This window comes from Alligator sinensis, unplaced genomic scaffold (genome assembly GCF_000455745.1).
Source record: "Alligator sinensis unplaced genomic scaffold, ASM45574v1 scaffold165_2, whole genome shotgun sequence".
In the NCBI taxonomy this organism is placed as follows: Eukaryota; Metazoa; Chordata; order Crocodylia; family Alligatoridae; genus Alligator; species Alligator sinensis.
Window position 1 is genome coordinate 12,134 of NW_005841965.1, and position 14,424 is coordinate 26,557.

General features: G+C 41.6%; 1 protein-coding gene across 4 annotated transcripts in view; it reads left to right on the plus strand.

Moving 5' to 3' along the window:
• The first annotated feature begins 6,798 nt into the window (after nt 1–6,798).
• BDNF (brain derived neurotrophic factor) overlaps nt 6,799–14,424 on the plus strand; it is a 27,920-nt gene continuing 20,294 nt past the window's right edge. Inside the window, exon 1 of one of the 4 annotated variants that reach the window (XM_006020695.3) lies at nt 6,799–6,902. The gene's annotated coding sequence lies outside the window, so the exon portion shown is untranslated. Of the gene's footprint in view, nt 6,903–7,085; nt 7,119–7,196; nt 7,253–7,491; nt 7,781–14,424 lie in introns of those variants that run through there. The other 3 variants (XM_025200366.1, XM_025200368.1, XM_025200367.1) reach the window with 3 other exon arrangements.

Below are 14,424 nucleotides of genomic sequence, written 5' to 3' on the forward strand. Positions count from 1 at the left end.
AGAGGGATTTTCTTTTTCTTTACTATATCTGCAATTGTATTTGATCCTTCTGTTTGTTATTTTCTCCATTCTTCCCCATCATCTCCAACAGAGATTCATTCAGAACCTCTCTTTGATAGCCACAACAGTCAAGAAGCGAGCTGTAGAATTGCTCAGGTACTGTACATTAGTCGCTGGATACTCTGCTGAACTCCCAGATACTTTTGCTGTTGCTTAAAGTTTGTAATGCCTCCAAGACAGCATGAGAGCAATCCAGTGACACCAGTGGAACTAATTTTCATCTTCTGCATGCATTGAGAGCACAAAAGCAATCTATGCATCTTCTAATGTGGCTTCTGGGTGAGTTTTGCTCTATGTCCTTCTTTACGTGTCCATGCGCTGCCATGTCATCATGTACAATGCTGCTATATTCAGTTGTGGCCTCAGTTCTTGCCTCCTGAATCATGCCTTCCTTAACTTGAATTACTGCTGTGCCATCTCTGATCATTGCTTTTTCATGTCAATCTGTGTATGGAGCAAATATGGCACTTCATAACCACAATAACTTCAAAATTACTGTGTGACTCAGCATAGACAGTGTACTTATGTCAGATACCCTGCCAGTCTTTTCTGCTTATTTTTAAAAGAGCCTGAGAAATTATTATATACAACCTGGTCCAGATCCTGAGCCAGGCTCTGGCTTCTTTGAACCCCTTCCTAACAAGGTAGCTAATGATTTCTCCTCTGTGGGGAATCTCTGGCTATCATAAAACTAGCACATTCAGTTTAATGCCACCTTTTCCCAACCTTTCTACTCTCAGAAGTACACTGGAAGTGTGATCAGAATGCAATCTCTGTGTTGCATAATGGACCATGGTGATACCCTACAGCTGGGACAAATTAAACCACCTGCAAAATTTTGTAAACCTGCCTCAGTTATCAAATAAGCTCTGCAGAAGCCCTAGGAATAAGGAGAGTATAATGATGGACTGCAGCCTTCTTTCCCCTACCCTTTGAGCCCTGTGCTGAACACAGCTCATCTGTGCTCTCCACCCGTGTTTGAAATTTGAACTGCGTCATTTAGGTATAATTGACCAGATAAGCCATGTGGTATTTTTTTTCTCTTCCCTGCTTAGATGAGCACGAGCTCATTTGGCATGTGTACACGCCTGTGCAAAACTACCATTCATCTCTTCTGAAAAGTGGCACATGTGTCTTGGAAACTCACATTCTATGAACGTTTATGCCAATAAAACGCAATCACATGAATAGTGGCAGAAAGCAGACATAAAAAGGGTAATTGTATTAATGAGGGTGCATGGCTCTAATAAATTTGCCATAATCATGTTTTTCTCATGTAAAAAAAAAAAAAACTAATGAAGATGATGATACATATTTGCTTAGAGAGGTATTGTAAATATTATTTAACGTTGGAAACATACCTTGCATCAAAAGATGTCAGTGTATTGTAGAAATGTCCAGTCTGCTATCATAACAGAATATTGCTTATGTCTTTAGCAAACATTTAACCATTACTTGCAGTTTTTGCTAAAATAGAAGCTAACACTTTCTTTTTCCTTGGGCTTCTATGGTACAAAACAATTATGGCTTTTTTTTTAATGTACAATATAAACCATTGGGACTAGCAGAGCAAGTTTAATTGCTTCGTCTTATGCACATAATGTAGCATTATCAAATGAGCTAGATCAAAAGTTCAAATATTCTTGTGTTAGCCTTTTCACTGTTTTGTTGTTGCTGATAATTACTTATTTGCTAGAAGCTAGCTGAAGCACCTCTGCTTTTGAGTAGACTTTGCATAGGAGAAATTCAGGTTTATGCTGAAGTCTGGCACAAGGCCATATGCACCAATGAAGCATCATGTTCAGGATGTCTGAAACACTGCTGAAGACCAGACGTACAGGAAGTCTTCACAGATTGACAGTAAAATAGGCTCATTGTGTGGCTGTAACTTCCAAGTTTACATGAATCTAATAGTGTTAATATGATCAACTGTTGGGGAAGGGCTGTGTCCATAAGTGAGAATCAGCCACAAACTGGCTGGCTCCAGGGTTGGGGATACGTTTCTTCTTGGCCCAAAGTTGAGGGGTTGATTTTGACTCTTGAAAACCTACCACATTCATTTTACCTTCATAAAGAATAATTACTTTGTATGGCTGAAATGAATTTGGTCTCAGCCTGAGAAGGAACTGTCAATTCACACTGATGTGAAGGTGAGGCAAGTGCTGTCCGTGCTGTGCTTTGTAGTCATGCAACAGTCAAAATGCAGTCATTCTATTACAAATGTGTTATGTCTGCAAACTCAAATTGTGTTTATAATTCACTGCGATTTATAGCACCACTTGAGTTGGCAAAGTGGATTCCAAACCAAATTTTCATTCCTTAAATGTGAAAAAAATTAGCAAAGCTAGGTAACTAGGAGACACAAATAATGGTAATTAAACATAAAATACTTGTAATGATATTAGATATGACCTCACCCAATTAAAATTATTAATAGAAATACATACTCAGATGTCAAAATCCAAGTACATTGACATCACTCTCATTTGTATAATCAGGATTAGTTTATATTTCCTGACAACAAGGAGAGATGGGAATCCAAATGGTTGCTTCTTGATCTTTTTTCCTTTGAAAAACTCTTTGAGATGATTCTATATTAATAAAGTTAACTGTATAAAGGTAACAAGAAAGGTTTATTTGAGGAAAAAGACTCAGTAATATTGGATGTTAGTTAAATATGGACTCTTAAATGATCATTCCTTTTCAATAGTGGAATTTTATTGCTTCTCTTAGAGTTGTAAAGGGGAATGTAAAGAGCCCTCCAAACTACTGTATCATATCATTACATTTTTTTCAGTGCTTGGTCCTGATACATCAATCATTTTAATGCATAACCCAGCAGAAACAAAAGCCAGAAGTGCATGCTTCTGCTTTCCTTTTTTACTAATTACTACATCATTAGGGCCTATGGGATAGTTTAAATTTAATTCAGGAAGCAAGCACTGATCCTTTCCCCCTGCAAACAATCTACTGTTGCTGTAGGGATAAGTCAACATTACACTGATTGACAACCCTTATTTGTACTCTCTCTCCTTTGTTGGATTAAAAAAAAGAGAGAGTGAGCGGTTTGTTTCATCTGCATGAAAAACTATTTTAATTACCAGGGATAAAGGATTTGCAGTTTCAAGATAAACTTTTTATCGGTTGATTTGCCTTGCTAATGACTCCAAGAGGCGTGGAGATCAAGAGACAGCAAATTTTCTGATTCAAATTAAAGTTTATCTGAAATGGAAAGAGTTTCCCATTCCCTTTCCAGACAGACTGCTTTTCTCTTGAAGGTCTCTGTATCACACTGCTTGTAAAACCTCACTAGGGACAAATACACACACCTGTCAGTGGTAGTATATGAGACATCATTTTTCAGATGCTACTGAGGTGAGAAATGCAATAAGAGCAATCTTTATGGGTTCAAGTGAGAGCCAATACAAAATATTAGGATGCTTGAGCCCTACAATAGGAATTTAATATGTTGTATTCCTTAAAATGGACACAACATCTGTGTATTCCTTACAGGTCACAGAACATCTTTGGAAAAGGATTAGGTAGGTTTGCCCATGAGACTGTATTTGCATCCTTTTGGGCTCACTCATGGGAAATATGTCCACTGAAGTCAACATCTACAAGGCCTTGAAAATGAGGAGTTAAGGTTGCATGGGTAAACATTAAAATTAAGAGCCTGGTAGAACCTTATTTATAAAGACTACATTTTCACTGTCCCCACTAACCAAAAGTCTGCTAGTAATGATTCTTAAGAATCAATTATGTCACATAGGTATTGTCAAAGTAAGGTGGCTCTCTGGCCCTGCCCTCTTCCCCCAGGCATGTCCTTATCCTTGGGCAGCTGAGAAGTCCAGAATGCTGTCAGAATCCTCAGCTGCCCAGTTGAAGTACAGAGTGCCCTGCAAGGAAGTGCACTATGGGCAAGAATCTGGCCCATAGCATATACAGAGTTGTAACAGGGTTCCTTACCAGAATTAAAAACAGGTCCTATTTACCTAGGCAGAGGCAAAGCATGTGATGAGAACTTTTATGTGCTATCTAAACAAACCCCACAAATGAGAACTATACTGTGTAGATGGTCCTCTAATCAATTTTTAAAACATTCATTAACAGTTTGCTTGATTTAACAAAGTTTAACCTGCTTAGTAGTAATGAAGTCACCTTTTTCACAATTATTTTATAGTATCCATCCTACCCCCTTCTCCCAAAAGACAGTTAACAGGTGATCCAATGTCCATAAACTAGGATATTTTTGTACTGTTCATGTGGATGTGTATTTCACTAAGGGGAGGGGTCTCCCTCTAGAAATAAAATAGATGTATTAAATTATTTTAAATAGTATCTCATCCTACTGCCATTAAACTTGAATAGTAGTTCATTGAGATATTTGTAGATGCCTTGGTCTGATTGTGCAACATAAAAACACATCATCCTGTTCACCCCATTATTAAAAAAACAACCCTGTGAACTGGATGGTTCCACAGAAGTGTTATCAAATTTGAAAAATAAAGAGATGTTTTAACTTACCACTAATTTAGATAAGGACTGGTTGCAGGGTTATTTGTGAAATCCCCTTGTCTCTAAATTCCACTCTTGGCTGACCGATGCTGTAGCAACGAAGTTTGGCACCCAGGGCAAAGCCTGCAGCAGTAGCCTGCCCTCACCCTGCACATAGATCTGGGGGGCCGATCCCCCCGCTTGCCCAGGAGTGCATACAGCAGCAATGAGCCACCAATGAGCCACTCATGGCTGTGCAGCGCCTGTTGGCAACCCTTCAATTTGGTGCCCAGGATGGTTGCCCTGCTCACCCCCCCACCCCCTTGCTACAGCAATGCAGCTGACTCTGCCACACTAGAGAGAGAAATATGATTGTACATGTGTAACAGAGGGCATAACTGTGGATAAAGATAACAGACATATCCCTGATGGCAGAAGCTTAAGGCTGTGGGGTGGGACAGGTTGTAACCGAGGATAGTATTTGGCCTGCAAAATTGTTATTACTGATGCTCAGGCAGAAGGAACTGAGCATGTTTGTAGATCCTAGACTGAGGTTGCAGGGATCACAGTTGCAAACTCATATTTTTGCCTGTAAAATCACTCAGTTTGATTTGGGAATCCATAATTGAGACACAATACATGCAGAGGTCTTTCCAGAAGGCAGACACACTGTAGCGGGAACACATGTAACAGCTCCTTCCTCTCACTTGCCCATGTCCAAGGAAGGTTGCAGTGAGATTAATACCGGTAGAATTTAGGGGCATCTTGGAAGTGCTACCAGGAATAATAACTACACTAATCTCTTTTCGGCAACATTGGTTCCCTTAACATATTTTAAACCTTGTTTTATGCAGAAGGCCTTCCATACCCTCACATTTCTTAACCTTGAAATATTCACTGCTTTTGGCATCAAATGAATGTGGGTGTTTCTTAGCAAAGGCAACAATGAAGACAACAATGACATATCTACACTTATAAAGAAAAAGCCCACCACACAGGCTAAAGACCTGAACTTGCTCTCAATGAAGTCAATGGAGCTTTTGCCACTGATTGCAATGAGATCAGGTTCAGTCCAGGGTTGACCCATCCTATCCTATGAAACCTGCAGCCACAGGGGGCACCGCAGCCAAGGGGCCCCCTGCATCCAGCAGCTCACCACCCCTTCCCCCCTCTCCTCCCGGCCGCTGCCATTACTGGCTTCTTCATGGCAGGGGGCCTCAAAAAATTGTGGCCTCGTTCAGGCCTTGAAGTTTTTAAATGTACCCGCTACAACTGATTCATGAGATGGATGGTATTTATTGGATCAACAAGAGACAGAAAAACTAAAACTCACCTTTTTTTTTTTTAGGGGCTACTTGTAAAAGGCAATGTCAACTGCAATGCATGTGGGACCTCGGATAAAAAAGGTCCCCCAAACTGGCTCGGAAGGGCTGGTTTGGGGGGTAGTTTTTGGAGGATGCGGACGGGAGTTGTTTGTTTCCTTTCCCTTTCCCATTCGGGGGAAACAGGAGTAACTAAAGTGAGAGCATCATAACCATGTGTAAAGCACTGAAACCAAAACCCTGTTGTTAAAAGATGCATCATTCTAAATGCATGGGATTTTGATTCTTGTAATCCATGCAGCAGCGTGGCTATTAGAGGCAGGCGAGGGATCAGGTGACATCCACGTCAGGAGCGCGGAGCAGGCAGTCGTGTGGATTCCCACCCACACCCTCCATTCACGGCGCGGCGGGGCCGGGCGGGCTCCGCTAACCCCGGCGAGGAGCGCGCAGCCTCCCCGGCTCTGCCGAGATCAAATGGAGCTACTCAATCAGGGGATGCCATCATCCCCCTCCGCCCGGCAATTTCCACTATCAATAATTTAATCTACTCGCTGCAGAGCCAGGAGGGGAAAACCAGCAAGCGAGATTTGGGGGGAAACCCCCCCCCCATGCCCCCCAAACCAGCTCGAGGTTCCCGACCCCCAGCCAGTTGTGTGTGTGTGCGCGCGCGTGCGTGTGTGGGGTCCATCCCGCAGCGCCCTTATTTTTTATTTTAGCAAGTAGTTCCTAAAAATAAAAAGGGGGTTGCTTTTCTGCCTCTTGCTGTCGTAGAGAGAAAAGTCTCGCCGACTACCTAGCTTGTGTGAAAGTGCCGGGGGGGGGGGAAGGGAACGTCCGCGAGCCGTCATGAATAAACAATGCTCCTGATTATCTTGATTGCATTCTTAATAGGCAAACTCCGGAGAGGTCAGGGCGGGAGCTCTATTTAAGCTGCGCTGGCTCAGTTAATACGCGGGCGGGGAAACGAATGGGCTTCAGCTCCGGGAGAGAGATGGTGGTGTGCCTCTATCCTCCCAGGAAGGGGTGAGGAGGCTGCAGGGGGGCTGCCGCGAGAGGAGGAGGAGGAGGAGGAGGAGGAGGGGAAAAGGCAGCACGGTCGCTTCCCCCCTGGCGGTGTGTCTCTCTGCCCGGCCGGAGCAATAGGAGCCCGGGCGGGGAGATCTAAATAATTGCTGAGCCCGGAGCAGGCGAGGCTCGTGCGAGAGGCTCCACCCGACCAGGCTTTGTGCGCACCGCAAGGTACGAGGCGTCCCGCCGGGCCGGGGCGCGGGGCCCTCAGGCGGCAGGTGCCGCTGCCCCGCCCGCATCGCTGGGCTCAGCCCGCTCCGGCAGGCACCGAGGCCAAGCCTGTCCCCGAGCCCCTTGTCTTTCAGGTAGACCCCTCCCCCCATTTGTGGAGCCCCCTCCATGCCTGTGCTGGGCTGAGTTCTCCCATTCCCTCCTCCCGCGTTAAAATTCCGTGTTTTAGCGGGCTCTTTATTTACTTGTGACCCTCCGGTGTCATTGGACTCCCGGTCTTCAAGCTTCCCTGGCTAGGGCGCTCTCTGGGCCGCTGGGATTTGGCAGCGGGCAGCGCCGCCCTGCCTGGAGCTGGGGGGTGTTTGGGATGCTGGCGTGCGATGGAAAAAACTCCTTGACGGCAGCTGGGAATAATGCCTCTGCCCTCGCAGCTGAGGTACAAGTGAATGGGAAGATGCACTTGTTGAAACGTAGCCCTTGGCTGGGATGTGAAACGTGCTGGTTCCCAGAACTGGCGTGCCAGTGCCATCACGGCTTTGTCTTTCCCGTCTGCTCCGTGTGGGCTGAAGGCAGGCTAGGACTTCCCTTCCCGCTAGCTCAGCTGCCTATGTGCTCTGGGCGTTCAGTGGAGCCCGCTCTGCCCAAAGGAAAAGTTTCTGAATGTGAGTGAATGTCGATTGTCTCGGTGGGCTTCTGTTTGAAAACTGGGAAGTGAGGAGATGGGAATGCCCCCCCCCCTTTTAAATTCATACTTCTGTATTGAAAACTTTCCTCTTCCATCTGCAAAGGAATTGAGTTAGATGGTGAACATGTCTACATGGCCAAAAGCTGAATGAATGATTTAGAAGCCTTTTACTACCCTTCTGCTTTCCTTTTAATTTTACTTTTATAAGCGTAGAACAATGGGCAACAATTGTATGTTCCTTCTCTTTGTCCCTCCTCCTCCTTCCAGAGATGCTATTAGTGTCTTGACTTGAACATTAAAGTTAAAAAAAAAAAAAAAATGTACATTTTTACTTCCAGTTTATTATAGGTTGTTGTTTTGAGGTTTTTACAGTCGTGAGATCAATGTTCATTACTTATTTATGCTTCTAGTAACGGAGTTTTAATGTATGCAAGAAATCTATCCTAGTTACATATTCTCTTCAGCAAGTATTTATGTATCTTTAATTCATGGGTTGACAAAAATACATATTAATGAAACTCTCTGTAGTGTATCTGTACAAGCAAGGGACCAGACTGAGCCCCTTGCTGGCACAGGTGAGCAGTTTCATCCCAGTGTCTTGAGTAAATATTCATCAGCATAGATGAGGAGTTTGTACTTTACCTTGTATTCGGAGTATGTGATAGTATGCGACAAGGCCAATAATATTGATTTGGCACCAGATTCTGATGCAACTGACTTTATTTTGACTAGTTCCTTTAATTCTTGAATAGGATAGGCATGGTCTCACTGAAATCAATGAGTCTACTATGGAGTAAGATGCTAGTTTATGTGAGAAGAGCATCAGAACTGGCCCTTTCAGTATTTTCATTATTATAGGACCCAAACATAGCCTGGCCTGAATGGATGTGCAAGGATTTGTTGGGGCGGAGAGCAGCAGAAGACCTCTACTGCCTCTGTTCTGTTATACCACACCCTGGTTTGATATGCAAGAGGGGATACCAGTATACCAGGGCACGTGTGGAGTGAGCAGTTTCTAACTGCGCACATTGCTCTGGTGCAGGGTACCTCCCCCTTGAGATGTAGGGGGAAGCAGAAGGTGACATTCTTCTGATCTGTTACTGGAGCCCCAGAGTTGTGTGCTGTCCCTTGGGGCTCAGGGCAGTGCTACAACTTAGCTTAAGAAGTAATGTACCGTGAAAACAGCTGGTCACTCTTGCAGTTATTTTCTTAATGAAAACAGATCTAAGAAGAGCCTTTCTACAGTGTTTCCCTAACACAAATCAATTCTCTGCTGTACTACTACCACTTAATGTTCCACTTCCCTGAACCACAGCTGGGAAAACCCATTTATAAATATTGTGCCTTCTGTTCAAACCACCAGCATTCCACTTTCTAGTTTTGCAAACTAGATCCCATCATTATAGAGTTAGAACTAAAAGCAGCCTGCAGCTTAACTCATTGTTGTATGAATTACAGCACTTTCTCACTATATAAATAATAGAATAACAACGCAGCTGAGAAGTTGCACTGTTGGCTTAGTCCCTTGCACTTCAAAGACTTGCGTCTCTTGAAAAGAAAAACTGAAGTTGAGAACAGAAGAAGAGTCTCTGTATGAAAACCTTGAGTGAAGATCAGTGGCATTTTTAGAGTGGTATAGTAGTGGGTACAGGTAAAGGCTTACGCATGCCTGTTGTCCCATTGGGTTAGTATAGTTAAAGTACACCAGTTCCTTTAGCCAGTTAAATATAAGGAAGTTATGTGGCTAGCCACCTCTGGCTGTCTTTAATTCTCCAGCTCAAATAACCAGGTACCCATTTACAGCTGAATTGACTAGGGGGCTGGCCTTTGGCAGGAGTCCAGAGCAGGCTCAAACATATGTCTTTGGAGCCATAGTAAGACACCTTAATTGCTCTGCTACTTTGTGCCTATAGCGAGTCTGAATGGGACTTTTAAAAATAAAATCTTTACATTTAACAATCGGCTCTTTACATAAACCGATAAGGCAGAAATGTAGTTTTTAATCATGTACCATCTGCCTATATTGAAAGTAGCACTTGAGGCACAGTGGAATAGTGGAGGTTCCAGTGTAAGTGGATATATCCCTTTTAATAAGGTAATTACTAACTTGTTTTGACTTGTTTTCAAATTATTGTTGTGAGTACTCCTCCCCCTAATTGCAAAATTGCTGCTTAATTGAAAGACTTTCAATCATTTCCTAGAGAAGTTCATAGGCTGACAAGCCCTGTTATATCCAACAGTGAATGGCAGCTTGAGGAAGAGTTTTTTAAGCTCTAAAGTTGAGCTTTACATATATTTATTCAACCTCTTGCTGAAATAAGAGATAATAGGGCAATAACTTAACATCTCTGATTCCAAAAAGGGAAACTGATTTGTGTGCAATATCCCACTTATTTATTAAAATAAGGAGGGGAAATAAAAGCAGTACAGATGTGCTTTTAAACAAGCTGCCTGGTGTGCAGCTGGTTCTAGGACTGGCAGCTGGTCCCCACTGTAACCACTGCCTGTCACGCTAACATATCTTGTATCATAGTTTTCCTTGCACTCCCTCACCTGTCCACATCCATCTGTTATATCTTGTTTTATGCTTAGATTGTATTCTCTTTGGGGCAAGGACAGTTTTCATTCTGTCTGCATGTACAACGGCTACAACATTAGGAGTTCCAATCATGGACCATTATTCCAGGCACTGTCAAAACATAAATAATGGACATTTAATAAATGCATTCAGTAGCTCTCATACTGCTTACATCGGTGTAATAGATGATGTGAAATTAAAACCTTATGTCAAATGGAGGCAAAGAGAAAAAAAGTTCTGGGACTAGAAACGTATTAATAAGACAGATGTCATATTAAAATGCCATGCAAACCATGTGCATACAAGTAACTTTACTCACATGAGTAAAGTCCTACGAGCAGCACTGTAAGTATCCATATGCCAAAATCCATGTCTAAATGTGTTTGTAAGACCCTAGTCTTAAATGTTTGATTATTCTCCAGAATAATGGAGTCAATCATCAGCTGCTGTAAGTCAGCCTTGCTGCATTCACTTCAGTTGGGCTATATTTACACTTAATGAATGTCTCACTCTTAGGATCTAAAATATAAAAGATACCAGGTGTTTGGCAATCATAGCATATAAACCAAAGTTCAATTGGCTGGGCAAAAGAAAAAGTTCATTTCAATAAGTATTTTTATTTTATAAATCACTCAAGTCTGTTAAGTGAAATGGGAGGGGTTTGGAAACATTCTGTCTTGTATCACAACTTTTAAAGCATAAAGAATTTGCTAAAATGAAACTGACTAGATGTGTTTGAAGTCCCTTATGTGACACTGATACTACCAGTAGCAGGGCATCCCAGCATAATCTAGGCATTGCTAATTGATACAGCTGTCTGAAGCAGAGTTCCACTGGACAGCTAGGAAAAGCAAAGGGAACTTCTCTTAACAGACTTCCGTGCTTCAACAGTGACAGCTGTCATAATGCAGCAGCAGTTGTGTATTTGTCTCATTAAGAATGGTGCATCTTTTGGGGAACCAATTCTCTTTTAAAGTACTTAATTAAGACTTTGGCAGCCATAAGAAATGAATGCCATGCTTTCAGTTCTGTACATTTGTTTCTATGTTGGGCCCTCTGACCTGCTTGAAACTTAACAGCTCTTTATTACTATTACAATTCATTATAAATAATTGGAAAATATTAGAGTAATTGGAAAAATACTCATGAAGGAATACTCATTGCAAAAGTCCAGATACTCAAATCAACAGATGCTTATCTCAAATTATGAGCTACTACTGCCACCTAGAGACGCATGCTACACATTTACAAGCTATGGCTAGCTCTTGCACGTGCAAACATTGCAGGTAAAAATAGTGAGGTGATCTAAGTCTTAGCTGCTCTTGATTAGGTTTAGTGGCACATGTGTTCCATGTTCTTATTTTTAAAATTCTTGTGGACTGTGGTCATGCTTAGGACTTTTCTGATGAAGCAAATGACTATCTTTACCCACTCTTTATGTTGATTAATTAGATAAACAAGGAGGATTGCTTTCAGTAAATCAGGTATTTGCTTAACTTCAAGTTATTGCTAGGGAAATATTTGCAAGTCAAATAGGTCTAGTTTTGTTACAGGTGGCACTGAGAGTTGATCATGTGTACTAAGCTGCACCAAATACATGGAATGAAAAATGCCTTCAAGGATCTGACATTTTGTTTAAATGAAAACCCATTAGAAAGGAAATTTGCTTTCATGGGACTTCTTTCAGAATTGTTTTTGATGTTCTGCCTCTGTGCAATCTTTTCCCCATTTAAGTCAGTCGCACAACTTCCGCTGATTTATAATAGGCCCAGGATGTTGTCCACTCTCTCTAAATTCACAACTGATCGTTGATGAGTACTGCTGCTGACTGGTTAGATTGCCTCGTCTTCATTCTGTGCCCAAATTCCCCTTAACTTTTTCATGTTTCCTTCTGGCTGATGGAAACTATCAGCTATGGTAGCTGTTTTCCAGCTACAAGTGTGACAAAAATGCTATTCCTTGTTCTAACTGTCAGGAATTGCTCATAGTGGAGGCATCACAGGGGATGCCTGTGGAGGAGTACCCCCCCCTTTCGGCTTTTTTTTCCTAGAACTCTTGTACAATTATTTCTCCCTCAGTTCATTACGAAACCTGTTTTGGAGACTTGGTTAGACTACTGATAGGCAGTGGGCAGTTGCTGAAATAAGGGTTTTCAGTGTTACCTAAGGGAGTTTGTTACACAAATCCACTGGAATTCAATGCAAGTTGATAGCTGTTACATAACTATGAAAATTCCCCAGTGATTGGTCTGTAGATCCTATGTGTACATTGCATTGTGCATCTCTAAGGATAGTTTTAATTATTTCTTGCAACCTTTAGAATTCGCAAATACAAACACACAAAATATGTGACGATGGACAATGATCTTGTGATGTCTGCGCTCTCTGACTTCCAGCGTAAACTTCTGGAGTTTTTGTAATATAAAAGAGGCATTTACAACGCAAGCTAGGAGTAAAATTGAAAAAAAGATTTACTTTCTGCTGAAAGTGTATTTCTCTTTCTCTGCTGAAAAAGATTTATTCTCTGCTGTGATTCTCAAAAATCTGCGATTTTAATGTGGGTCTTGTATAACTCCAGTTGAAATACACACAGATATCTGGAAGCTGAAACTGGCCTATTCTGATATGGTTAGAGTAGACAAATAGCCTCTCACTAATATGTGATGTTGTGTAGTGATATATTTCTGGAGAAAATCATTTGTGGGGAAGGTTCTTTGGAAGAAATACTGTTAGGCATCCTTTCCTGAATATCAAAGTGCAAAAGATGTCAAAACATGTTGCTGCATCCTGCTTATTTAGATAGCACCTAAACACTTCCCACAACTTTACTCAATGCACATAAAAGGACAGCAGCATTCTTATGTTGTTGGATTTCTTTGAACATGAAAATCTGTGAAGAAATGCAGTTGGCTAGAGCAGGGAAAGAAGGGTCATGATCTCTGGATTCTTTATATCTGCCAACTACTGTCGGAATCTGGGTACATCACTTAATCTACTTACAGTATAGTTTCTGCATGTCTAAAATGGACCTAGCTGCAACAGAAGGACTTCAGCTTGAGATCCTGAGAAGAAAAGGAATGATTCATAGTTTCACTCAAGGATAAGTGAGTCAGTCACTCTCCCTTAAACATAATTGTCATCAAACATAACTGTCATCAAAATAAAGAAAGAGATGTCAGCATGGATATTATTGGCAACAGCTCCTTGTCCACCAACAGACCCTGTTCCTAGCTGCTGTTAGATAAGCGAGTCTGCTGATTTTTATGCTCTCATGCTTGGATCTTCATTTGAAGATCTCATAAGGAAATTCTATTCTTTATCAACTGAAGATCCAATTTAATGGTTATATGTGCCAAAAGACAAGTGTGTGTTTGACAAACTTCTTTCTGAACACTGCTAAACTGAATCTGAGGGCAATGCAAAACTAGTAACAAGCTTTAACCAGAACCAAATGCCAATGAATCTTGATATAGTTAGAACCTTGCCAATGAACCAAAACTTGACCTAAACACTACTGAACTTCCCCTTTTTGGGCTCCAAATACAAACTTGTCAACTTGTTAAAAAATCCACAATTACTCTACCTCTGCAAAATCTCAGTAGCTAACAGAAGATACCCCATGCAGACTGATCAAGAAAGAGATTGTTGTAATTTTTTTTGTGGACTAGCGAAGAAAATTTTACACTTTATTTTTTTTCTGCACCAGGAAAATAGCCTAGAACATGCACAGTGCTGTCAAAGGAAAGTTCAAAGAGGAGGACTAACCAAGCATCTGTCAACATCAACTCAAAAGGATATTGATAAAACACTACAGTTGCATTATCCTTTCAGAAACATCTGATTCCCATGAAGCTGGAACCCATTTAAAAAAAATCTAGCTTTCTCTTGAAAGTAAATGATTGGCAGCTGCATTGTTGAAGAAACAGGTCTCATATCTCTGGAGCAGGGTTACCTGAGAACACAGGTGTTTTAAGTCCTTTTAAAGTTGTCCTTACAAAACTGCCATGGCATTTACAACCTTTCCACAATTCACTTTTCTTTCCC